General features: G+C 49.2%; 1 protein-coding gene across 23 annotated transcripts in view; it reads left to right on the forward strand.

Annotated features, from left to right (window-relative positions):
• Positions 1–2,737: 2,737 nt before the first annotated feature.
• EPB41 (erythrocyte membrane protein band 4.1) overlaps positions 2,738–25,218 on the forward strand; it is a 158,405-nt gene continuing 135,924 nt past the window's right edge. For 19 of the 23 annotated variants that reach the window (XM_080658244.1, XM_080658229.1, XM_080658240.1 and 16 more), the window contains exon 1: positions 24,313–24,564. The gene's annotated coding sequence lies outside the window, so the exon portion shown is untranslated. Of the gene's footprint in view, positions 2,893–24,312; positions 24,565–25,218 lie in introns of those variants that run through there. The other 4 variants (XM_080658239.1, XM_080658241.1, XM_080658242.1 and 1 more) reach the window with 1 other exon arrangement.

Consider the following 25,218-nt stretch of genomic DNA (forward strand, 5'->3'; position numbering starts at 1 on the left):
TTGCCTCCTCTGGAGGTCTCCCTTCCCAGGGAGCATCTCAGGTACCAAATTGCTCCTTATATTCTGGGGATGGAGATGGAGATTTCACAGGCTGAGGCAGTGGGGCAAGGGCGACAGCACCCCCACCCTCATCTCTACAGTGACAACAAGGCTACATTCGCCCTTACAAGTACACAGGTGACCTCAACAAGAACACAGGCTGCCTGGACAGAGAGGCCCCTGGGGCAGGGCAGAACTCTCTATGTCCTCAGGGCTGGGAACAGTTTTTTTGTTTTTTTTGTGTGTTTTTTTTTTGGGGGGGGGGGAGGGACCTGTTTCTATGACACACAGAGAGAGACAGACACAAACAAGAGTCACACCCTCTATGCAAAGTCACCAACACATGGGCTCACCCTCACACGAACTGATTGCACTCCCCTACACACACGCTAATACAGAGATGAGACACACACAAGATCAAGATCACAAACACACTCCCACAGGTACTCCTCACAAACTCAGAAACAGAGCCCTCCCGGGCCACCCCCAACACACGCATTCATAGGCACACACCCTTATCAGGCCGGGCAGGCGCTGGTCCTGCTGAGTCACCCATAGGCAGCCACGTGCCCGCCCCAATCAGGGAGGAGGCGGGGCCTGCGGCCGCTCTTTAGCGGAATCCCAGTCTCAGCTAGGATTCTCCCTGCCTCGTCCCTTCCATTGAAGACCAGAGTCAGAATGGGGGGAGCTGGAGAGGAAACCTCAGTGCTAAATTGAGACATTCTCTCCCGGGTGCATGAATACATGTGGGGACAATTAAAAAACAACACTAGATCCATTACTGGGTATTTGCATATGTATTTTCTCATAACATTTGATTTTCACCACAGCTCTATATAGAGTTGGAGCTATAATTAGTCCTATTTTACCCCAGAGAGAAAATGACTTGCCCAAAGGCATAAAGCTGATAAAATGCAGAGCCAAGACTCAACGGCCACCAAATTGCAAGCCCTTACCCATGGGGCAATGTCACCTGGTGGGCAGGTGAGAATGTGGGCAGGTGAAAGTTGTGTCAATATGCTTGGAGCCTGGGTGTGTGTCATCTTTCCCCAGGGTCCACAGGGCTAGGGTCTGAAAGTGTCTCAAGTGTCTAGACTTCTGGTGAAAGGAACTAAAGCTTCGCTGGTGGGTTGGAGCTCACCCATCTATATCAGAAAGCATCCCTCAGCTCTAGCGGCTGTCAGACCCTCCTCTGCAACACTGTGAGCTTCTTAAAGGCGGGGGGGGGGGTGAGGGGAGCAGGACCCTGGAGCCTAAAACAAGACCTGAGAGAGGAGGCTTCAGCAAATTTGGGGGGCTATATATAAATATATGACCTTGATATAACATTAACATCAATAATCATAATAAACGCTAACACTTTTTGGATGCTTAGCCTGAGACTGGCACTATTCTCAGTATTTCACATGGATTATTTCATTTAATTCTCACAACAACCCTTGAAGGAAATACTTTATAAAAATAAAAAGATTTAAAAAATTATTTTTAGAGATAGAGGAAGATAGGGGCGGGGGGGGGGGAGAGAAACATCAATGTGAGAGTGACACATCATCAACTGCCTCCTGCATGTGACCTGACTGGGACCCGCACCCCCTCAGGGCTCAGGATGATGACACCCAGCCAACTGAGACATTTTGGCCAGGGTGAGGGAAATACTTTTATTAATCCCATTTTCCAGAGGAGGAAACTGGTTTGGAGAGGGTTAGCTCACCCAAAATAATGCACAGCTAGTAAGTGGCAGCATTGAAGACTGAGACCCAGACAGTTTTAGGCCAGAGCCCATCTAGTAGAAAGATCACTGTTACTTGCCCACAGTGGGCTTCAGTTTTCCCCATTTGCCCAAAAAAGTGATTAGCTCTCCATAGCTCTCTGACCTGAAATATCCGATGATCCTATTATTCTGTGATTCCTCTACATAAGAGGGATTAGGTTTGTTCTCAGTGGGCAGAAATCATAGAGGGCAGATTTGGCCTTCATTTTAGGAAGAGCTTTTGAAGTTTCAGGATGGTTTTAAAGTGAAAGAGGCCAGACTGGGAGGTGGTGAGTTTCCTGTCACTAGCGTTATGTGAGCACAGGTTTGAAATGAGGTATTGGGGAGGAGACTTGGATCCCTGACTATGTAAGCACCTGCTAGCACTGAGATGAACCAGCAGGAGGGGAAAGTCTCTGAGAGGAGTGGCAAGATGCGGATGAGAGGAACCAGAACCCACATTCAATGAATGTCACCTACTGTGTGCCAGACCTGGGCTTGCTATATTGCTAATGCTCAAGAAGACACGGTAAGATTTATAGTTAAGGAAACTCAGATTCAGAGAAGTGACTTGCTCAAGGTCACACAGAACAAAATGATGGGCAGGTGATCCAGGTGTCTCACCACGGTCACTTTCTTAGGTCACCTAAGACCAACTCCGCTCCTTCCTCTCTTTCTGACCTAGGGACACCACCACGTGGTAAGTTGCATCATACTTTTGCCATATGACGTCAGAGACCATACCAGCCAATCCAGGAGCTCCCTGCTCAACCTTCCCTTAAACCCCTCGGGTTAACACGCGGCTGCCTAAGGCTAGGCGTCCGGGTCTGGCCGCACCTGCAGCCCCCGCCCCTTCCCGGTTGCAACGCTCCCAGTCCCCCGCCCAGTTCTCCCCGCAGCCCCGCCGATTGGCAGTTGCTTCCGCCAATCAGAAGGCCTCCCGGGCCGGGGGCGGGGCCTCAGCCGGAGTTGCCCTGTCAGTGCAGGTGGAGGCCCCCGCCGGGGAAAGTGGCAGGAACCTCTTAAAGGGAGAGAACAGCGGACGGAGAGAACGCGGTCCGGCTCGGCCCGGCCCGGCCCGGTCCCCGCCCCGTCCGGCCCAGGTGAGCCTTGACCACCCGTGGGGAGACCCCGGGTCTTCGGGAGGGACGGCGTGAGGGACAGATAGACCTACTCCCAAGGGCCCGGGCCGTCCCGGTAAGGGTGAGACCAGAGTCTAAGGGTTGGGGGAGTTGGGGTCTAGGCGCCCCGGATTCTAAATTCCGCGCTGGGGATCTAGAGGGTCCTGGGCGTCTTGAAGTTAAGAGTGCTGGGAGGGGCACCGGCGACAGGAGAGGAGGACCGGCAGCTCGGGTCCAGAGCTGGACGCTCGCCGCAGGCGGTCCCGGGCCTGCCTTGCGGGGGGGGGGGGGGGGGAGTGAGGGGAATCCCGGGTTAGGCTCCCGCGGGCGGGTCTCTGCGGGGTGTGCAGCCCACGGTCCCCCGCCCTCCGCCCCCACCAACCCCGCCCTGTTCGCGCCCCGCACGCTCCTGCCGGGTTCTGCGCAGCGCGGGCTGCAGCCTGCAGCCTGCGGGCGGGTAGCGCGCAGCGGGAGGGCCCCCCCCGCACCCGGGCCGGGAGCCCCGCGCCCCGCTCCGGTCCTTACGTAACTGACTTTGAGTTTCCGGACCGCGGGACCCGCGAGGTGGGGCGCCGGCTCTGCCCCACACTCTCCCTTCTAGGCTTGGTCTCTAGGGGACTTCCCTCTGCCTCTGGTCTCTCCGAGGTCTCTCTGTCCGTCTCAGATTCCGGCTCGCTCCTTTCCTCTGTTCCCTGTGTGCCTCACCTCTGGTCTCTGTGCAGCCCAGTTTCTTCCTGTCCCTGTCCTCTGCCTTTCCCCTAGAGTTTTCTCCCCCTAACCTATACCTCTGGCAGACCCCACCTCTTTGGGGTAGAACTGTTCTCACCTCCAACAAATTGGAGGCGGGACTTGTCCCGACAGAACCCAGCCCAAGTTTGCCCCAGAAGGGGGGAGGGGAGGACTATCTTAGGAGGGATGGGGGTGGGGATTATTGCCAGGCTTCACTTGAGAGGGAGTGGCTGACTGAAGGCAGCCTCTTCTCTGTTTCTGGAGCTCTTTTCTCCCTAAGGAGGAGGCTTGGGGAGAGCCTGGCTGGGGCTGGGGCTCAGGGCAGCTGGGAGTCCCTGTGAGAACTGCCTCGTGTCAGGTCAGGGTCAGATCCTCAGCTATGGAAAGGGGGTGGGGAGTAGGGCCAGAGCACTGGCACAGGGCCCTGAAGTTTGAGCAAGCTTCCCACCTTCACCCCAGTTTAGGCTTGGGGATCGGGAGATCAACAGGAGGAGGCCACAGGACGTTTGCATGGGGTGGGAGAAGGGGACAGTGCAGATAGAAGGGACAGATTATCTAAGGAGCACCTACTGGATCTCCCTCTGTCTTTAAGGCCTTTCTGTGTGTCAGAGAGACTGACACCTCAGATATAACTCCTGTACCCTGCTGCTGTCCGGTGCATGTAAACAAGGTCTTATAGCAGTCATGAGGTGGGAATTATTATTCTGACTAGGAATGGGGGAGGAGAGACTTTGCAGAGTGAGGTGGAAGTTTTGGGAATTAGGGGACCCAGAAGCTGCAGGAAGCAGAGAGGAGGGAGGGTAGGGGACGTCCCCTGCCCTGTAGGCTTTGCGTGCAGCAGAACTGGGTTTGACTCCTGGCCCTGCCACTTCCTTGTGTGTGATGTTGTTGCATGAGTCGTTTCACCTCTCTAAGTCCCAGATTCCTTTAGTCAATAATCCGGATCTCACAGGCATTAGCAGAATCAGATGAGGTAATGCATGTGCAGTGACCAGAATGGTGGCTGTTCTGAGAGCAGGCCAGTGGGAGTGTTTAACAAGGAATGGCGTGGGGAAGCCCTGAGGTTTCCTCTGTGTATATAGGAGAGTCAGGCTTGCCAGGTTTCAGCACTGTGGGATGCAGGTGGAGGGCCTGGGTGTGTGGCTGATACTCAGTGAGGCAAGGAGGTCCACACCCGTCTGTCTGCTGATCTGCCCATCTCTGCACTGCCTAGACCAAGCTGGCTTCCCTCCTGTAGCCCGCAGGTGAAAATAGAAGCTCCCAGGGTTCCTAGGCTGCCCCACCCCTTAGACCAGTGGGGGTGGGGCCCCTGGCAGGACAGGGTCAGCACCCCCTCTGCAGAGTGGATCCTGGCCAGGAGCCTGGCTGGCTGTGCTGGGCAGGAACATCCCAGCCTGCCTGGGAAGATGCTGACACTGTACAGGCCTTCGGAGGCCTGGAGCTCCGCTGGCTAGGGTCAGGCCCAGCATTGGGACCTGAGCTGCAGGGTGAGACAGAGGCTGGGGTGGGAGTGATGAAGGGAGATACAAGGAGAAACCCTGGAAGGGGAGCCTGAGCAAAGCTGTGGAACCAGAGAGGAACTTCATGGGGTTAAGCCCTAAGCCTTTCCTGAGCTCCTGCTGTGTGCCATGTTCAGGTTTGCTAGCCACAGAGCTGAACAGGATACCCATGAATGGTTCACCATAGAGGTCATGGTGGGCTGAGATTTGCTAGGGGTTTGCAGAGTAGATCTTTATGATAGTCCCCTGAAAAGGGGGGAGGGGGATTGGGCATTCAGAATTTCCCAAGGGCCTAAGATTCACATGTTTATTAAAGGGGTCAGGATTTCACTTCCTTATAGTCTATGGACCAGTCACTTTTCTTCCTGGGTTTCAGTTTCCCTTTCTGTGAAACGAGAAGGGAAGATGAGCCTAGAGTCTCTAAAAGTCTTCCAGCACCCATTGCTAGTCTCTAGGACTTGTTTAGGGACTTTGTCCACCCTCTACATCACCCCACATGAGGGAGAATGGACAGAATGGGGCAAGGACATGGGCAAGGTCAAGTGAGATGGGCCCCCAAGTCCTGTTCTTGTCCTGCATTCTCTAAGCATAATTAGAGCTGTATTTACTATGCATGGAACTCTGTGCTAAGCCTTCAATATGCACATTAACTCATGTCATCCTTACAATCTCATGAGGGAATAGGTATTATCCCTTTTTTACAGGAGTTCAGAGAGGTGAATTGACTTGACCAAAGTCACACAGCTAGGAAGTGGCTAAGCTGGGATTTGAACCTATGTCTGTCTGACTTCAAAGCCCAGACTCACTATAAAGGGGAGCCTCTACCCCTATAGGTACTAGCCCTTACCTATGCCCATATTGCACCCACATTGTTTACCCCTTACCTATGGAACCTGCCTGACACCTGCTGGGTGGACTCGGAGCTTGGGGATATTCAGGCTGTGCCAGTGCCCACTGGGCCTGGTATGGGGGGAAAGGAGCAGAGGGAACAATCTGTGGGTCAGGGTCCCACCAGAAGTTTCCCCAGATGGTCAGCAGCAATTGACTATTGCTCAGGTGTAAGAGCTGGACACTGAAAGGCAACCTTGGTTATGTGGCCAACTTTGGACTTCAGTTTCTCCACCTATAAAACTTGAACTTTATTATTTATTTTTAATATGTTTTTATTTATTTCAAAGAGAGAGGAAGGGAGAGGGTGAGAGAAACATCGGTGAGCTGACTCCTTCACACCCCTTATTCGGCATCAAACCTGCAACCTCTTGGTGCAGGGGATGATGCTCAACCAACTGAGCCACACCGGCCAGGGCTGTGAAACTTGAATTTTAGTAGTTGAGTGCAGACATTTCTTGGCCCAGGGGTTTGTAGCTGAAGTCAACGATCCGGTAAAAGGTCAGAGGCGGGGTTGGTGTAGCAGTGCCTGCGCCTGTGGTGAAGGAAGAAGCGTTTGGGCCAGAAACAGCTTGGATCCTGGGCTGGCTCTTTGACAGCTATTTCAGATGAAGGGACTGAGGTTCAAAGCCGTGTCTGGGGCTGTGCAGCTAGTGCTGCAGAGACTGAAAGGGAAAAAGCAAGGGAGGACTTGGAGAACAGAATCTCGGCAGATGCCATTTGGAATCCTGTCTTGACTACTTAACTTAGGCTTGGAGATATGAAACGACGTGGCCAGAAACACACAGAGGAGTCCCTTCTCACTGTCCTCATATGTAAAATGGGAATAGTAATAATTTCACCTTTGTCTACTTCCGGGGTTATTGTGAAGGTCAGAGGAGATGAGGCATTTGTAGAGTCAGGTGAGAATGTGGGTGCCTGGTATTTTTTCAGTTTAAAGCTGCAGTTCTGGTTATGTGTTTGTGGGAAGAGATACTTCTAATAGCCCCTCTGCTGAGATGCTTTACCCTAGTGATGTGTGGAGAACAGCCGTAAGAATGCCACCACCATTTATTGAATGGGCTCAGGGCTTTGCCTCTCATTGTCTTCTTTAATCCCTACCTTGCCAGGCAGGTGGTGGCCTGACCTGTACTAGGTCCCTCTAAATCCCAAGCCTACAGCTCCCTGTAATAATAGTAGCTAACACTAATGGACAGTTTATTGTGTGTCAAGCATTGTGCAAAATGTTTTACATATATTCACTCACTTAATTTTCACAACAACCATGGAGGTGGGTACTAATGCCATCCCCTTTTTACAGATGAACAATTGAGGAGGCCCCTGGGTGGGGTTGGGATAATTGAGGCACAGAGAAGTTAAGAAATGGGTCCAATGTCACAAAGCTAGTGAGTAGTAGGGCCAGGATTTGAACCCAAGTTCTCATTTCCTCCTTGAAGCACTCGTCACAGTTGTAATTCAGCTAATATTATATGATTGCCTCCTTACTGCACTGTAGGCTCCATGAGGGCAGGGACCATGTCTGTTTACTTCATATTGTATCTCCAACACCTGGCACATAGTAGGTGCCCAGTTACTATTTGTCCACAGGGATCCTGCTGCCTCTGGTTGGGCTAGGCCCTGGGAGGACTGATGAGCTCAGGGTGGATTATCAGATTATCAGGTTGCTGACTAAGAGGGTATCTGCCCCAGTGGAGCCCCAGAGGTAGAGGGAGGGCAGAGTTTCACCCCTGGCCCAGGCCCAGGCCCAGGCCCAGGCTGAAGAGGGGCCCCAGAGGGTGTTCGTTGGTTGTGCTTGTGTCTCACTGCTGTCCTTTGCTTACATGTGCCACTGTGGTGATGGCTCCTCGGCTTCCCTCTGATTGGCTGCGTGACCCCGATGGCTGCTTCTGGGTGAGTACTGGGTTGGCTAAATAGCTGCCCTGTGGGCTTGATTCTAATGCATGTGCTGTGGCTTTCGAGCCAGTAGGAGGTGTAAAGGAAGGCCCAGGAGTGGGGGTGGAAGAACTGAGAGAGAATACTCTGTGAAGTTATGATCCTGCTACAACCATCTGACTTCTCTCAGATGCTTAACACACTGATGTGATTTTTGGGTCACGTGGTACAATGCAAAGGTCTTTGGGGCTAAATTGGTCTGGAATAAAATCCTTATTCTGCTATTTGTAACTGGGTGGGTCTTTGCATCTCAGTTTCTCATCTGTAAAATGGGAATATTAACACCTACCAACATAGGTATGTTTGTTCTTTTCTTCATGTAATCCCCATGAGGGCAGGGATTTTTGTTCATCTGTTCACTGCTGTATCCCCAGCATCTAGGATATAGTGGCATGTAGTAGATGCTCAATGAATATTTCTGAATGAACCTATTTATTCATTCAGTGTCACTATTCCCCATCAATGTGCTTTGTGTTGGATTAAGTGGCTAATGGATATAAAGTGCCCAGCATCATAGGGGCTCGTGAATGTGGGTTTTCCTTTTTGCTCACTAGACTGTGAGTTCCTGGGGTTGGGGGACTCGGTACTAAGCTCTGGGTCCTCTGTACTGAATATGGGGCCAAGTACCAAGCCCATCAATTAGCAGAGAGAGAGGCCTAGGTAACTAGACTAGAACTGGGGTGGGAGTGGTAGAGCCTCTAGGTTTCATCAGAAGAGGGGTGGCTGGGGAGGTCTGGGGCTGAATGTGGGAGGGTGAGGAGGGATTCTGCCTCCAAGTACTTTTGCTTCCCTAGCTGTGTGACCTTGGACAAGTCATTCACTTCCCTGAATCTTGGAGACCTCATCTGTGACATGCATACTTGGAGGCAAGGAGAAGTGCCAGCTCAGGGCCCCATGTGATAATTGTTGGTTTCCTTCTAACCCTGGGCTCATTCTGGGATGGGACCAGGTAAAGGGTCCCTCTTTTTGGCACATTTCTCTTTTAACTTCCTACCTAGCTGGGACTGGAATCTATGAGTCAGGAGTCTCAGACTCCTCAGCTGCCTGGCCAGGGCCCTGGGATAAGGGCTGGGCTCTGCCCAGTGTAGAAGTAGCCCAGTGGAAGTCTCAGCTTGGTCATTCTTTTGCTGTGTGACTTGATCACTAACCCGCCTTCTCCAGGACATCATTGCCTCATCTATACAATAGGGTTAACAAAGGACACTTTCCTTGAAGAATTATTTAATGAGCAAATGGATGGATTAGGCATTAACATTGCTGTTACTGCTTGGGTCTGGCTGAGGAGGCTTCAGGGCGGGCCCCGGAGAATTACATCCTACCTCAGCCTAGGGATCCTGAGAATGTCTAGTCAACATATGTATTATTGCCATTCATTGGATATTTCTTATATGCTGGGATGGTTGTTTATGTTATATTAGATACATTATCTCAATTAGTCCTTCCAGTGACCCAAGCATTATGACCCCATTTTATGGATGAGAGAACTGGTGCTGAGTAAATCATGTGAGTTACCCAGAATCACAATGTTATTTAGGGGTGAATCTGGGGCTCAGACTTAAGTCTGCTCATCCAAAAGCCCAAATTCTTAGTGTGACACTCTTTTATCCCCCCTGAGGAGACAGATACTGTGTTTGAGTCATTTCTGTTAATCTCCAATGCCCAGCATGGGGCCAGTGGGAACTACTGAGCTGTTTGCTGAATGAATAAATTCACACACACACACACACACACACACACACACATGCACTACCTCCTCCCAGGCCTGCAGTTCTAAGAATTTTGAAGACAACAGAAAGCAGGAGAAATCCAGACACCATAGTGGTTTAGAGTCAGACAGACCTGGCTTTGAATCCCGTATCTATTGTTTACTTTTGTGACCTTGGACAAGATCTTTAACCTCTCGGCCTTAGTTTCCTTATCTGTAAAATGGGGATAATAAAAAAAACCTACCTACCTCCTAGATTCTAGAGAGTTCTTATGAAGATTAAATAATGCATTTGAGGCACATGGTGAGTAATCAGTGATAGTAATTATTGTTATTATAGTTGTAATTATGAATATTATTTGGGGATTACAAAGATATCCCTCTTGGGACAGTGGAGAAAAGATCTGGGAGGGGTCTGCTGGAGACAGGCAGGTGGCAACCTAGCCTGACAGGTTCTGAAAGGCATCTGTAAGGTGAAGGGAGGGAGGAGACCTCTTGGAAGGTCATCTAGTCAGTCACCTAGTCATCTGCTCTCTCTATATCATCTGCTTTCACTAACACCCACTCTTTGACAGAAGCATAGCACACAGAGATGAGTCTGTGTTTTCTTTGCCCCCTACTTCCCCAGGTCTTCAGAGTCTAGTTTGGGGGATAAAGATACAGGAGTCATCAGCTCCACCTTTGATCGATGGACTGAAGTGTGAACTGTGAATATCTTCACAGGCAAAGACCAGGAGAAGGGGCATTCCTAGCTGAAGGAACTGCTTTGCCAAGCTGCAGAGCCATGACCTGCACATAGGGAAATGGGATTGGAAAGACATGCTTAGGAGAGTTGGGGAACTTGACCCAGAGGCAATGGGGGGGGGCAGGGGCGGGCATCGGATATTAAGCAGGGGAATAACATAGTCATGCTTGTATTTTGGGAAGATCACTGGTTTAGAGGACAAATGGGAGGGGAGGGGCAGAGGCAAGTCTCCAGGTGAGAGATGCTGAGATATGGGGCAAGGATTGAGTCATGGGATGGGGAGCAGCGGGGTGGATGTGAGGTCTGCTTAGGAGGCAGAGCCAGCAGGATGTGATAGTGGAGAGCAGTGAGCAGGCAGGAGAGGAAAGAGGTGAGAGTGAGATCTTGGAGAGATCTGAGTGACATACCTGGGAGAAGGAACCAGAGCTGGCTTGGGGTGAAAAAAGCAACTTTTCTACTCCTTTCCACCTTCTGCCTCAGTTTCCCCAGGTAGCTTCTGTGTCTGAGCTGGACACTGGCAAGGCCTCTGGCCACCAGGGCCCATATCCCCCATTCCTGCCTTGGGGGTTCCTTGTGGTGACCCTGGTAGCAAGGACAGCTCTTTGAGGTGGGGGTCAGACAGGGGCTGTGTGGTATAGAGAAGCCTGTGGTTGTAGTGCTACAGTGTCACTGAATGTCTGTGAGAGCGGAGATAAGCAAAACCTGTTTTGCCTGCCTCAAAGATTCAGTGATAAGATGCAATTAGAGACAACAATCATTTATTGGACATTGACTGTGTACTGTGTTATAGGGGGCACAAAGATGACTCAGATAGGATTCCTACTTCTTGGGAAGCATGAAGCACTTCTGAGCAAGCCCAGCTGAGCAGGTAGTTAACTTTTCTAGGCACTGGGGGAAGAGATATTTAAACTGAGATTTGAAGGATGAGTAAGGGCTCTCTAGATGGGTAGTAGAAGGAAAACATTTCCAGGCATAGGGAACATATGTGAAGGTTTGAACCCACATAATGTGCTCAGGGCATGTACTGTAGTTTGGTATGGCCTGAGCATAAAGGGAAAGATAGGTGGTGATGGGAGACCAGGCTGGACAGGGAAGCAGGACCCAGACCATGGAGGGCTTAGAAGATGGTCACTTTGCAGATGATCTCTTGGTACCCTCTCCTCACTGCACCCTCATAGCTGCCTGTTCTCTCTTCTTGCTGAGACTGCCAGGGCCCTTTCCTCGCCCACCTCCCCTCTTATTCCCTTCTCATCCCTCCCCTAGTCAAACCCAGTGGCTCCTCTCTCAGGAGTCAACAACCTGGGTTCCCTACCAGCCTGCCACTTACGTAGTGTGGCCTGCAGTCACTTGTCCTCTTTGAACCTCAGTTTCCACCTCAGTGAAATGGGGACAGCAGGCCTTCCTCACAGGGAAGGGCGGAGGCTTCGATGAGGTAATCCCCACAAACGGCCTTGCAAATGTAATGGACACCCGTAGAAAGGATTATATCATGATTTGGACTGCTCTGTCCCCTGGTCCCACCCTCTGCTTCCCCTGCCTCTCCTGGCAGCCTGATCTGGCCAACAAAGGAAGGAAAGGATTAAGAAACAAGCCCAAATCGCCAGAGGGGGCCTGGCCCACGGCCAGCTTGCCCCTCCTGCCCCTTGCTCCACTTGGCTGCAGGCCCAAGGACACTCTGTCTTGAGGCCTGGGCTTCTTCCAAGGCCCCTCCCTAGAAGCTTCTCTCTGGCTAGAGGCCAAAGCCAGCAGCAGCCTTGAACAAGAGACAAATACTTTGAAAAAAAAAATGTACCTTTTTTTTACTCCCTGGAAGCTGGTAATCAGCCCCTTTCTTTGGGTGAGGAGGAGAAGAGCAAGCGTGATGTCCTATATCTGGGGGAGGCCCCACAGTCTGGGCAGAATTGGATCCCGGAACCTCCCGGATTCTATAGCAGAGGCTGGTGACCAAGTTCCTTTCGGTATAGATGTGGAACCTCCAATTAGAGCAGGTGGCTAATGGCACAAGCGCATGCAACAGAAACCTAGGTCTCTGGACCCTTTTCTGCGCCATCCTATGAATGGGTATGAAGTGATGACTGACCTTAGCTGTCACTGTATTTCTCTGAGCTTCAGTTTTCTGTGCTGTGGAAGGGGCTGATTTTACTGTGAGGATTGGCAATGATGTAGATAAACCACTCAGCCCAGTGCTTAGCACTCGGAGTCCTCAAAGGTAGGTAGCTAGTGTTATTGTTATTGGAACTGCTGCCTTTAAGAACCTTCTCTGCCCTCCCTCTTTCCAGTCTAGGGACTTGGAGTTTTGATACAGTTTCTTGTTAAACAAATGACACCCAATAAACCTGTTTTAAAGCCAGAGGCTCAGCATCTCCCCCCTCCACCACCACTTTCCCCTCTCCTGGTTGGCTGGAATACTCTAGCCTCACCCTTAGCCTGATTTTGGCCCCTGCCCCCAGATGATCTCTGCCCTCCTGGATCCAAGCCTGCACAGTCTCTCTTCCAGAAGCCACAGGAGGCCAGTTTCCCTTTTGTACCTTTCTCTGAACAAATGCTACTGTAGTCACTTTGGAAAAGCAGAGCCGGAAGGGTCCTGCGTCACCCACACCTGGGCTGAGGAAACAGAGGTAGACTGTGAGTTCCTGAAACCATCCTTAAGGAGCTAGGACAATGTTAAGACTTTCGCAAAGGCCATGAAATGGGCCTAAAAGAGAAAACCTGGTAGAGTGGAAGGAACACCAGATGGGAGGTTGGAGGGCTTCATCTCTCCCCCAGCTTTTCCTGCCCTCTCTTAGCCTCTGTTTTTTGATTTATAAAAGGAAGGGGATGGATTGATGTCAGAGGTTTCTACTAATATTATATAGGATTAAAAGAAGGGATTTGGGAGCTGAAAGACCTCGATTTAAATCCCAGTCTCACCACTTACCAGCTGGGGGACCTCTAGCAAGCTTTTTTACTTCAGTGAGCTTTAGTTTTTTCACTTACAAAATGAGAAAAATACTAGCACCTTCACATAGGATTACTTAAGGACTAAATTAGATAATTTGGGGAAAGTTCTCAGTCTATAGTTGGCACATTGGAATTATTATTGTTATTCATAATTGAGTAAAGACAAGAACAAGAAATCCATCAAAGCCAGTTAGAAAATAGTTCCTCGAAGATGAATCTCAGAGGAAAGGAGGGTGAGGGGATGGGAATAGATTAACCAAAGATCTTATATGCATACTAGAGGCCTGATGTACGAAATTTGTGCAAGAGTAGGCTCCCCCCGCCCCCCCCTCCCACCCCAGCTGCCAGCACGAGCTTCCCTCTGGCACCTGGGATCTGGGCTTCCCTCGCAGAGGCTGCTGGTTGGTGGCCTGGGCCTCCCTCTGTGGGGCGATCATGGGGCGATAGCTGGGTCCCCGACCAATTGCATCGCATCCACCTTGGCTGGCCTGGTGCCAGTGGGTGTCATAGCGTGGTCCCAGATGGTCGTCCGGAAGGTCATCCGGTTGGTCGTTCTGCTGTCCGGCTGTCTGGTCTAATTAGCATATTATGCTTTTATTATTATAGATATGCATTCCCTATGGACGCAAACAATAAGATAGTGAAAGCTTGGGGTGGAGCAGGAACCCAATAGAGGGAGGTAATGGGGGGGGGGGACGAAGAGGGGACATCTGTAATACTCTTAACAATAAAGATATATAAAAATAAAATAATTCGTCGAGAGGGTAGGACTAGAGACATGTGCAGGATTCATTCATTCGTTAGTCATTCATTCACTCAACAGGTAATTTGGATTTGGATAGATAGGACACAGAGGAGAGGAGCCAGGAGGTTGGAGAAAGCTAGAGTCAAACAGACCTGCCTATAGCTGCTTGATGTGGACTCAATTACTTCTCTTCTTTGGGTTTCACTCCCTCCTCTGTAAAATGGTGAGAATAGTGAGCTTAATCCTTACCTCCAGGATTGTCCTAAGGCTTAAAAGAGTTCAGGTTCACAGTGGGTGATCAGTCTGTCTGATTTCTTTCCTCTTCCAGTTCTGTTAATGACTGGAGGTAGATTTCAGGCAAGTCCTTGAATATGTCAGGCACACTTCTGCCTCAGGACCTTTGCACTTGCTGGTCCTTTGGCGTGGAACACTCTGCTCCCCAATACTTTGGTGACTGTTCTCTCATCTCCTTAATTTTCTTGTTTATGTCTCCTTCTCAGTAAAGCCTTTTCTGATTATCCTATTTAATATTGTAACACCCTTTCCTGCCACAACACCAACCCTCCCTATGCTCCATCCTGGCTTATTTCCCCCATAGCACTAATCACTCTTTGACATACTATGTTTTATTAAATATTTGTTTATTGTTTGCCTCCCCTGACTAGAATGTAAGCTCAGTGATGACAGTGATTTTTGTCTGTCTTGTTCAGTTTTATATTCCCTATACCTAGAACAATGTGTGGTTCATGGTAAGTGCTCAGTAAACATTTGTGGAGTGAATTAATGAATACATAAAGCCTTTTCTCTCTGGGTCTAGCACTGTGCTGAGCATGTAGTAGATTCTCAATAAATAATTATATGAGTAGTCATCATCCTCTCCATTTGTCAGATAATATGTTGGGCTGGGTCAACCCTGAACCCTTTCTTCTGACATTTTCTGCCAGGGCATCAGTTTCAGATAGAGTGCCCAAATCTTTTGTTCCCGAGCCTGAGCTATGCAGAATTTCTAGTTCAGGCTGTTTGGCTGTTGGGCCCACAATGGTTATTATGTCATTATTGGTAATTAGCACTTAGGCTCAGAGGATGAGCTTTTGTTTTTCAGCCGAAATCACAGCAGAGAGTTGTGCCCAGCCACTGAGGCCTAGGCCTGGAGCAGCTTCCTGTGTAACTCCCCACTTCCCAGCTATGGGTCCATAGCTTAGGGAGACCTAGGGGTACCTGGGTAAGCAGGTGCCTTCCCCAGGCCGTATTCTGCAAAGTTTCTCGCCTGCACCCTTGACTCTCCATGCCTGGCCAATATATATAGGGGCTCCTACATAGAGGGGGCTCCCTGTGCCCCTGCGGGTGCTAGGTTTAGGGTTTCCCAGTGTCCAGCTGTCAGGGATATTTTCTGATGCGCAGGATTCAGGTAGAATGGGTGGAGGAAGTAACTCTGGGTTTAAGACTCAGGAGCCTGGTTCAAGTCCCTGCTTCGTTGCTGTGTTGCTGGGAACCTTAGGCACACACATCACTGCCTCTTCCTGGGCCTCAGCTTTTTCATCTGTCAAGTAGAGATAAAGACACCTCCTCAGCTTCACTGCGAAAGAGAGGCAGGATAGTGTAGTGGGCAAAGGATAGAGTTCTGGAGTCAGACACTCATGGCTTCCCAGCTGTGCCCCTTTCTAGATGTGTGACATTGGGCAAATTGCTTCACTTCTCTGACCTCAGTTGCCAAAGCTATAAAATGGGGTTAAAATAGTACCCACTCCATAAAGTTGTGAGAGCTAAATAAGAGAATGCAGGTCAAATACCTAGGCACATAGCAAGTGCTCTATACATCTTTGCTGGTAGTTTTACAATGGCCATTATGGAAATGCAGGTAATCTGTAAATAATAAGAAGAGTACTAGCAGTAAAGCCAGGCAGATGTGGGTTTCAATCCTAACTCTGACACTAAGTGGGTAATCTTGGGTAACTTTTCTCTTCTCTCAGACTCTACTTCCTCAACTGTAAGATGGGAATTATAGTCATACCTTCCTCCAGGGGCTGTTGGGAATGTTCAGTGACATGTTGTATATGCGGTGCTAGTTGATACAGTGGTTGGCACATGTCATCCCCATTTTATGGATAAGGAAGAGAGGAAAGTGACTTGACTGGACTCCCATGGTATCTCAGTGGTGAAGCTTTGATCTGAACCCATGTTGGTCTGCCTCAAAAGCCCATGTTCTTGACCTAACTGGTTTGGCTCAATGGGTAGAACATTGGCCTGGGAACTCAAGGGTCCTAGGTTCGATTCCGGTCAAGGGCATGTACCTTGGTTGTGGGCACATCCCCTGTGGGGGGTGTGCAGGAGGCAGCTGATCGATGTTTCTGACTCTCTATCCCTCTCCCTTCCTCTCTGTAAAAATCAATAAAATATATATATTTTAAAACAAAAAGCCCATGTTCTTTTTACTTCTTTCTGCCATCACCCATTTAGGGGCTGATGATGGTGATTCTTATGGCTGCTGTCACCTCATTCATTCTGTGATCCCCAGTGCCTTTACAAAGGAGATGCTCAATGAGTGTTTGTTGGATGAAGAAAAGGGGTACCAGTGTGTCCTCACTTCCAGATAGGCTTTTGCCCTGGGGTTGAAGAATTTTTCTTGGCTTGGTTGAAAGCAGAATACAAATAAAAATAAAAAATAAAAACCATATGCAGTGCAGGTGTGGGCTTTGTAATCTGCAGAACCTTTTGCACCCCTCCCATAATTTGATCCTTCTTGCTACCCTGTGTCACATCCTGGGTAGGCACTGCCGCTTCCCTTTGACTGGTGAGGATATGGGAGCCCAGAGAGGGTGTTGTGGGCTGAATGTTTAGGTCCCCCCACCCCAGTTCATATGTTGAAACCTCAAACCCCAATGTGTTGGTATTTGGAGATGGGGCTTTGGGGAGGTAATTAGCATTAGATGAGGACATGAGGGAGGAGCCCTCATGATGGGATTAGTGCCCTTATAAGAAGAGACACCAGAGAGCTCACTCTCTCTGCCATGTAAGGACACAGAAGGCAGCCACCTAGGGAGACCAGCAAGAGAGCCTTCACCAGAACCTGACCAGGTTGCCATCCTGATCTCGGACTTCAGCCTTCAGAACTCTGAGAAAGCAAATGTGTTGCTTAAGCCACCCAGTCTATGTTATGGCAGCCCAATCTGACTAAGGCAGAAGGTAAGTGACTTGCCCGGAGTCACACAGTGAATGTTTGGCAGAGCTAAGGCTGGCAGTTATTTGTAGTCATTTGTCTCTTTCTTCCTCACTGAAACCCTCCTAGTCTCTGGAAGGCTTAGAAATGGAGACAAGTGAGGTTACTAGTTAGATTCCCGGTCAGGGCACATGCCCAGGTTGTGGGCTCTATCCCTAGTACGGGGCGTGCAGGAGACAGCCAATCTATGTGTTTCTTGCTCATAGATGTTTCTATCTCTCTGTTCCTCTCCCTTCCACCCCTCTCTAAAATCAATAAAAACATATATATATATATTATTTTAAAAAGAAATGGAGACAAGCTAGATAGGCAACTCAGGGACTATCCTGCCATAGCAGCTTTGGAGCATCTTAGGTCAAACCTGGGCCATTTCTGGATGCCAAATCCCCCTTCTTCCCTATAGCTCCTCCTCTGCTCTCTCCCATGGTGAGGGGAGGGCCAGGCTGACTTTACCAGTTTTAAAAGGGGCCCAACTAGCTGATGGCACTGGGCCTATCCCTGTGTTCCTTGGGAAATTCTCTAGCTAGTGGGTTCCCTGCCCTAGAAAGAATTAGTGAGTTAAGCTTGAGAGAGCTGGAGGCTTTGCTGGATCAGGGTCATTAGGCTCACTCCAGCTGGTGAGAGAAAGGGATTGGGGGGGACATGGGAGGCCAGATCCTTGGATCCTTCCTTGAATGTCTGTTATCAGAAGGAGTCACAACAGTCTTCCTCTGGGGTCTTGGGACAGATGTATTTTTTTGTTTTTGTTTTGTTTTGTTTTGTTTTACGAGAGAGAGAGAGAGAGAGAGAGAGAGAGAGAGAGAGAGAGAGAGAGAGATAGATATCAATTTGTTATTCCACTTATTAATGCATTCATTGGTTGATTCTTGTATGTGTCCTGACCAGGTATTGAACCTACAATCTTAGTGTATTGGGATGATACTCTAACCAACTGAGCTACCCAGCCAGGGCCAGGACAGATGTTGATGTTGCTCATTCATATCATTTCCAGACTACTTTCCTGAGAGTGATATGAAAGCAGTATCGGGGGGTGAGGGCATGAGTGGGGGGGGGGATAGGGGAGTATTGGGGGAATAAGGACACATATGTAACACCTTAATCAATAAAGAAATTTAAAAAAAAAGAAAGCAGTATGGAGCAGAGGACAGTGGGATCGCACAGACCTAGTTTAAGGTGTGTGTGACGTTAGGCAAATCACCAACCATTTCTAGGCTGTAGTTTCTTTAACTGTAACTGAAGCTAATAATACCTTGCAGGATTACTATAAGGCTTAATGCAACCATGCATATAAAGTACTTCGGATGTGCCAGGCACATAGTAAACACCTCATAAATGTAGTTGTTACTATTTTTAATAATAAATTGTCTTTAAAGTCCCTTCCAGCTTAGGCATTCCTAGGTTTTATGGCTGTAGAATTTAGCCTGGCCTCCAGCTTTGGGAGGGAAATGTAGCTGAAACTTAGAAGAAGGCAGTGAACAGAATGTTATAGTAGGGGTTGGGAGGTTTAGGTTCAAGTTTAGGCTCTGCCACCCCTATATTGTGTGACCTTGGGCAAGTCACTTCTAGCTTCTGGACCCATTTTCCCAAACTGTTTAAAATTTAGCAACTTGGCTTGAAGATCTCTAAGGTCCTATCCAGTCCTAACATTTTGTGAATCTAGAGGCCTAAATGAATACCTTAGAACCTACTCACCAGGCCCGCTTTTACAGTTTCAACTTCCTTCCCTTCTGCTTCTTGCGTCATGGAGTGTCTGCACAGCAGAAAGGACATACCTTGCCAACCCTGATATATTTCTTTTACTTACATTTAGTCTTTTGCTTTTACTGTGCACAGAGAACTCTTTAAGACAGAGCTTAATATAATTTTGTAAGCAAAATGCATTGTGTCAAAGAGGTCAAAACATGCTCTGTGTTTTCAAGTAGACTTACATTGCATCTGATTTCTTTTGTTTTTATCTCAATCAGAACAGGCAGCCTTGTATGCTATAACTAAAAAATATATGCTGCAGTCAATACATACTAGAAGAAGAATCACGGGTGTGATTTAGATAAAAGGGTGTTTATCAGGTAGCATAGAAGAGCAAAGAATGGGAAATAACCTAAATGTCCAACAGTTAAGTTTAACTCAATTATGGTATATTCACTTATTATTATAAAAAATAACAAGGCACTGTTAAAAATGGTGATGCAGATGTCATAATATTGTTAGGTGAAAAAAGTTGGTTCCAAAACAATATGATTTAATTTTTTAGCCCTAGCTGGTTTGGCTCAGTGGATTGAGCATCCGCCTGTGGACTGAGGGGTCCCAGGTTCGATTCCGGTCAAGGGCACATGCCTGAGTTGTGGGCTCGATCCCCAGTTGGGGGGTGTGCAGAAGGCAGCTGATCAATGATTCTCTCTCATCACTGATGTTTCTATCTTTCTCTCCCTCTTCCTCCCTCTCTGAAATAAATAAAAATATATTAAAAAATAAAAAAATTAAAATTTTAAAAGCATTAGGTTGAATCATATGCAATTTGCTGATATTTGACCATTTTAACCTATAAAATTAGCAATTTTGTATGACAATTTAATACATATAAAAAGAAAAAAGTGTATCTGTAAGAAATGGTACTTGAAGGGAAGTCTCCCACCAAAATATTGATGTTGGCTATTTCTGACTGATGGCTTTATGGTGATTGTAATTTTTCTTTTAATTTAACTATATAAGTACATATAGTTAAATATATCTATATATCTATATCTATATATCTATATATATATCTTTGTTAATCCTCATTGATTTTTTTTTTTAGAGACAGTGGAAGGGAGGGAAGCGGGGAGAAAGTGAGAGAGAGGGGACACATCAATTGGTTGTCTCCCGAATACGCCCTGATTGGGACTGGGGATCAAACTTGTAACCCAAGTACGTGCCCTTGATTGGGAACTAAGCCCATGACCCTTTGCTGTATGGGCCGACACTGTAACTACTGAACAATGCTAGCCAGGGCTCTCTCTCTCTCTCTCTCTCTCTCTCTCTCTCTCTCTCTCTCTCTCTCTCTCTCTCTCTCTATCTCTTGTTACCCTCCCTACCCCAACAGACAATTCAAGTCCTACTACTAAAAACAATCCCCCTAGAAAGGCATACCACTGTATGAACAGTAATTTTCCCACCCTGTTACAGCTTGCTTGATTTATCATTTGTGTTTAATAGGTCTAAAATGACTACAATTTTATGACCATGGGCAGGATGGAAAGCTCTACTCTTCATGTAATTTTGGTACCAGGATTGGTGTTTATTCAGTAGTGATTGTTCAGAACACTTTACTGTGGGCCCAGCTTTTCAAAGCCCTCTTCATCTCTTGTTACCCTCCCTACCCCAACAGACAAATGTTTTCCATGAGCCCTATCATTGGGGTGTCAGGCCAGCTGTGTCCCTAATACGCCCATGTCCCAGATTTGGTAATGGCTCAGATTCCAACTGTGCCCCCACTCTACACCCACTTTCTTTCAGTCTCATCTCTTCCAGGTCATCGGAGGCCCCATCTACCCTCTCTGTCTTTCCCCACTGGTCACCACCTAATTTCACCATCTGATTTCACCCTCTTTCATGCAGCTGGTGCTTGCTTTTGCTGGAGCCAGTTTGCAATGGGGAAGGATTAGGACCCTTTCATGCCTGTCTTTTTTTTTTTTTGCTTAGTGGCCTTGAATGCTCCTGGGGCTGACAGGCAGCCAGCAGGGCCTGTATTCCCTAGGAAGGAACAGGAGGGGCGGTGGGGGAGACAGTGGCGGGCTCAGCTGGCAGACGGAATAGAGATGGCCCCTAGAGACCCTATCCTGGGGCTTTGAACACGGCACCGCCACCACCCAGATGTGAGCATGGAGCAGGCAGGGTGGGGCTCTGAGTTTTTGCCTAGGTGATTAGCTTCAGAAATGATGCTTGAGACCTTTATCCTTGGTACCCAATGGCAGCCTCTGCAGGGTGAGCTGGGGCTCAATGTCTGGTTTGCAGAGGCCTCTTTTGAGATGACAGATGGGCATATGAGTAAGGGTAGTTTCTCTGCCTTCAGATTGGGCAGTAGTTACTCCTAACCCCCAATTATGTGTTGGGCCCAGCTATACTCAGGGACTGGGCATTTAACCTAACTGGTGATGGTGTGCACCTGGTTAATAACAAAAATCCCCCTTGTGTGGATGGTCCTTTATAATTTACAGAGCTCTTTCATCTTCAGGCTAAAAGCTAGGACTAGAATTTAAGTCTTTCAGATTCTAAAGCCTGTGCTAACAGTTCTTGGTGTGTATTTTTAAGAGTGGTTTACACCTGCCTGTGTTGCCATTTTCTGCTAGCCTGAGACCCCTAACTTTTTTCAGGGTGATGTTTATTAAATATTGTATACTCAGTGCATCAAAATAAGCCTCTTTAATATGCTGTGTCATTACCTAGCACTTCACAGCACAGAGAATATTGGTCTTTATGAATCTGAATTTGGTGGTAGTGGTGAGCGGTCTTGTGGATTTATCCTTCATGATAGCAGATTTTCAGGTCTAGTTGTAGGAAGCCTCTGAGGCACAAAGGTGGTAGAGCTAGAGCTCCCCCAATCAGAAGCATGGCTGAACGGGAGATCGTAAAACAGGGGACCAGAGTATTCAAGAACAGGTGCTTCACCCCTAGTACACAGAATGACCTTGGCCATGTCACCTGACCTTATAAGCCTCAGCTTCCTTATATATAAAACTAGAGGCCCAGTGCATAAAAATTGTGCACTGGAGGGGGAAGGGGGCCCCTCAGCCCAGCCTGTGCCCTCTTGCAGTTGGACATCCCTCTCGCAGTCTGGGGCTCTCATAGTCCAGGACCCCTCGCTCCTTACCGCCCGCCTGCAGTGGAGGCGGGAGAGGCTCCCACCACTGCCGCTGCACTCGCTAGCCATGAGCCTGGCTTCTGGCTGAGCGGCCTCCCCCTGTGGGAGTGCACTGACCACCAGGGGGAAGCTGCTGTGTTGAGCGTCTGCCCCCTGGTGGTCAGGCACATCATAGCGACCGGTCATTCCGCCTTTGGTCTATTTGCATATTAGGGTTTTATTATATAGAATGACTTGTTCATTAAATGAAAAAGAGGGACAAAGTCCCTGCCCTCCTGGGGCTTATAGTCTAGTGGGTCTATATTGCAGCAGTTTATTGAGAAGGACAGCAAACAAATAATACATATATAGTCGAGTCAGGTAGAAGTACGTGCTATGAAGTAAAATGAAAGCAGGACAAGGGTGTGTGAGTGGAGGCAGTTTCAGATAGGGTAGTCTGGTGGTCCTCTAGGGTTTCTCAGGATGTTTCAAACAGATGATTCATATAATGTGCTCAGTTCAGTGCTGACAATTGAGTGCTTAACAAATATATTATTATTATGTTAGCTAGCTCCACATCTCCCAGTCCATATTTTAGTCTCCAAATAGCAGTAATAATTCTGTAGCTCTTACTATGAGCTAGGCACTGTTCTAAGAACTCTACATATTTTAACTCATTTAATTCCTACAGTAACTCTTATGAAGTAGAAAATATTATCCCATTTTATGGAGTCTGAAACAGGCGCAGAGGAGGCCAAACAGTTAAGGAGGACTGGAGTTTGAGAATTGAACCTAGGACTCAGGGGTGGGCAAACTTTTTTTTTTTTTTTTAAATATATTTTATTGATATTTTACAGAGAAGAAGGGAGAGGGATAGAGAGCTAGAAACATCGATGAGAGAGAAACATCGATCAGCTGCCTCCTGCACACCTCCCACTGGGGATGTGCCCGCAACCAAGGTACATGCCCTTGACCAGAATCAAACCCGGGACCCTTCAGTCCGCAGGCCGACGCTCCATCCACTGAGCCAAACCGGTTTGGGCGGGTGGGCAAACTTTTTGACTCGAGGGCCACAATGGGTTCTTAAACTGGACCAGAGGGCCGGAACAAAAGCATGGATGGAGTGTTTGTGTGAACTAATATAAATTCAAAGTAAAGGAGCGGAGGGGAGAGCAAGAGAACCCTCCGCTCTTTCGGCTCCGCGGGCTGTAGTTTGCCCACGGCTGATTGAGGCTGAGCTGAGATGTGAGAGGGCTGTGATTAGATACTAAGAGACAGTGTAGCTGGCACATACAGGCTCTGATGTCAGATTGTCTGGTTTCTTATCCTGGCAGGTCTAAGCCTCTCTGCTTGGGCTTCTTCTTCTCTGAAATGGGAATAGCAGAACCTGTCTTACTTTATAGAGACCATGCTTAAAACAGAGCCTTCTTTCTGCTCTGTGGGGCCCCAGCCTGTTCAGAGACCAACCTGGCAGGAAATGTAAAAGGTCAAGCGGCCTCTGAAACTTCTGAAAGGAAATAAAGGCACGCAAGGCAATTGTCAGAGCAACCCTAAGTTCTGGTAGGGTTTTTATGATTTTGAGGGTGCCAGGGCAGAATTAGGAGGTCGTTAAACACAGAAATCTTGGCGTGGCCACACTTAGCTTCCATTTCAGGCATTACACAGCTGCCAGGAGAGGTAACGTCTAATCAAATGTCAGGGTTAGAACGGCATCAAGAGATGGTCAAGTTACTAGAAGGGGAAACTGAGGCCCAGAAAAGCTAAGTGACTTAACCAAGGTGCATTAGGGGGCAGTCAGCTGGAGTAGTCTGGCAGCAACTTCAGCTTTCCCTGAGGATTTCAAATCTCGGCCTATTACCTGGCCCTCCTCCGGGTGGAAAGGGCCTCACCTTCGTCCTGGGCACTAGCTGCCTCATTCCCCACGTGGGTGCCGCTGCAGGCCAAGAGCACCCGGACTCCTGAGCAGGTTCGACTTGCGCCTGCGCACAGGCCGCCAGCCCCTTGCCTTTCCCCTTTTTTCTCCCCTCCCCATTCCTTACCAGCTAGGGGAGTGGGGAACCAGAGGAGTCAGAACTTGGCTTCAGCCAATGGGATGACGGGCCGCGGCCCAGCCCCCTCCTCCCCCCCGGCACGGTCCAATAGAAATTTACTACAATGTTGTGGCGACCAGAGGGGGCGGGGCGCGCGCGGGCGGGCTGGCTGCGGGCCGGGCCGGCCTCGCTTCGCGGAGGGAAGGCGGGAGGGCGCGCGGCGCAGCCTCCTGCTCGCTCACTGGCTCCCTCCCTCCGCCGGTGGGTTAGTCAGTCAGTCCGCCTGCAGCCGGCGAGCCCGAGAGTCGCAGAGGGCCGGAGCCTTGGACGCCGGCACCTCCTCCTGCCATTGTTCATCCGGCAGCTGCAGCGAGCGGTGGGCGCGGGACCCTGGTCCCCGTAGCACCGGTGAGGCGAGGCGGCTGCGGCGTGCTTGCTGGGTTGCGGGAGGCGGGGCGCGGAGCTGTCCCCGAGGGGACGGTCCTGGCGGCCGCGGTGGCGCCGCAGCCTCTTTGTCTCCAGCCCGCCGCAGGCCCCGGGCCGGGGGCTATGGCTGTATGGCCTCGGACGCGGGAGGCTGAGGGGCTGCAGCCGGGACGCGGCGGCCCGAGGAGAAAGAGGCGGGGCCGATCTCGGGGAGCGTTTCGAAGTTAGGCTTGGGATTTGTTTTTGACGCGGGGAAATCTGTATGGTCTGGTCCGTCCATCATTGCAGGAGCCTTGGAAGGAAACCAAATGGAGGCGAATTGCGGGTTTCGGGTGGTGAAGGTGTTGTGTGCAGCGGCAGAGCGCTTTCTTCCGGACGAGGCAGCGGGCTGTCTGGAGGAGTCGGGCGCAATCTGAGGGGTGGCGGGAACGCTGCGAGGACTTTCAGGCCTTCCCGCCATAGACACCCGTGTCATTAAACAAATTCGCCCACACGGAGGGCTCAAATGCGCTCCCCCTTAGTCTTCACGGTTCCCGTGACCAAAGGGTTAAATCTATTCTCTCAGCATCGTGACCTCCTTTTTCAGTTCGCGCATCTGTCGGCTTGGAAATCTTTCCTCCTGCTCGCTGGGCTCTC

The sequence above is a fragment of the Plecotus auritus genome, assembly GCF_963455305.1.
Source record: "Plecotus auritus genome assembly, chromosome: 2".
Lineage (NCBI taxonomy): Eukaryota > Metazoa > Chordata > Mammalia > Chiroptera > Vespertilionidae > Plecotus > Plecotus auritus.